At 48.0% G+C, this 1,979-nt stretch overlaps 1 protein-coding gene across 1 annotated transcript in view; it reads left to right on the top strand.

Annotated features, from left to right (window-relative positions):
• LOC111644959 (uncharacterized) overlaps window positions 1-1,979 on the top strand; it is an 80,064-nt gene that overhangs the window by 40,264 nt on the left and 37,821 nt on the right. The gene's annotated exons all lie outside the window — the stretch shown is intronic.

Raw genomic sequence — 1,979 nt, forward strand, 5'->3', positions numbered from 1 at the left:
TCCCTCCCTCACCCCCTCCCTCTCTCTCTGTCTCTCTCTCACTCTCTGTCTCTCTCTCTCTGTCTCTCTCCCTGTCTCCCTCTCTCTCTCTCTGTCTCTCTCTCACTCTCTGTCTCCCTCTCTCTCTCTCTGTCTCTCTCTCACTCTCTGTCTCTCTCTGTCTCTCTCTCTCTCTCTGTCTCTCTCCCTGTCTCTCTCTCTCTCTCTCTGTCTCTCTCTCTCTCTCTCTCTCTCTCTGAGTGAATGGCGGAGTGAGAGGAGCGTGGTGCTGCAGAGAGCGTTTTGTGAGATTTTTCGAGCTTTTCTATCTTTTCTAATTTTTCTGTAAATGTTGTAAATAGTGTGTAGTTCAGGTTGTGTAGGTGTTAGTGTTTGGTGTGTAAATAGGAGGTTGGGGGTTTGTTTTGTGGTCGGCCGGCGTCTTCGCTGGTCGGCGTGGTGAACGCCGACATGGAGTTCACCAAGCTCAGCAGGAAACATGGTTTTAAAATCTCTGCTGGGTTTCAGTGCTCGGTGGAGGACTGCAGTCTGGCGGTGGGAGACGTTGTGGGTCACAGCAGCATTAAATCTGCTGCTCGGATGAACGGCGCTGTTGTGATCTTTGTTGACAGCGTCGAAAAAGTTAACAAGATTATTGAGACCGGAGTTGTCGTGAATGACACATTTGTGTCGGTGTCTCCTCTCGCCACACCGGCTAAAAAAGTCACCATATCGAACATCCCTCCGTTCATCAGTGATGAGGTTTTGTTGAGGGAGCTGGCGAGACACGGGAAGATCGTTTCCCAGATCAGGAAACTGCCGTCGGGCTGTAAATCTCCGCTGCTGAAGCATGTGGTGTCACACAGACGGCAGGTTCTGATGATCCTCAACAAAAAGGATGAAGAGCTCAGTCTCGTTTTTAATGTGAGAGTGGATGATTTTGATTATGTTGTGATTGTTAACTCCGGGACATTAAAGTGTTTTGGATGTGGGAGGGAGGGTCATTTAGTCCGAGCCTGTCCTGATAAAGTCTCCTCTGCTGATAAAACACAGAGGGAGGAGGCGGTAGGAGACACACAGAGACAAGCTGGACAAGATGGTGGGGGGACAAAACAGACACAGCAGGGTCAAGAAGACTCTGACACTCAGAGACAAGGACATGAAACAGCTGTCAGTCACACAGGGAGGGAGAAAAGTGATGACAGTGAAACGGCAGCAGGAGAGCAGACTGTGGTGAACACTGCAAACACAGCAGCAGAGGACACAGTGAGAGACACTGTGAGAGACACAGTAAGAGACACTGATGAACACGTGATGGAGCAGAACGATTTTAAAGTCCCTGTTCTAAAAAGGAAACAGACCAACAGTGACAGCGGCTCTCAGGCCGAGAAAGGAGCAGTGACCATCAGAGAGAAGCAGAAGGAGGTGCAGCCAGAGTCTGAGTCTGGCATGGAGGAGGAGGAGGAGGAGGAGGAAGAAGACGACTGTGATGAAGGCAGCCAGCCTCATACTGACTCACAGCTGTCTGTTGGATCACAGCAAGAGGAACAATATGAATTACAACAAGTTAAAAAGTTCCTGCAAACAACGAAAAATATGAAAAAAGTAATAGTTGAAGAATATTTTACAAACAAAGAACTGTTTATACGATCTGTCAGATCACAGATGAGCAGCAGAGGAAAAGGGGGTTATACTGACCAGGAAGTCTACAGACTGAAGAAACTCGTCCTGAGACTCAAACAGGAGCTGAATAATGATGAAGACTCAGGAACAGTGTAAGACAGTCTGGTTTCTGTCTGTCTTAGTGTGTGTGGTGCTTCTCACATCAGAGGACATGAGTGATTTTAAAGTCTCCACACTTAATATAAATGGAGGCAGAGATGTGAGGAAGAGAGCCAGTCTGTTTGAGCTGATGGAAGTGAAGAGAGTTAATGTGATGTTGGTTCAGGAAACACACAGCGACTCTGTAAATGAGACTGACTGGAGGAGGGAATGGGACG

The sequence above is a fragment of the Seriola lalandi genome, unplaced genomic scaffold (assembly GCF_002814215.2).
Source record: "Seriola lalandi dorsalis isolate HSWRI2012SDOR001 ecotype SW California unplaced genomic scaffold, Sedor1 jcf7180002054945, whole genome shotgun sequence".
Classification (NCBI taxonomy): Eukaryota; Metazoa; Chordata; class Actinopteri; order Carangiformes; family Carangidae; genus Seriola; species Seriola lalandi.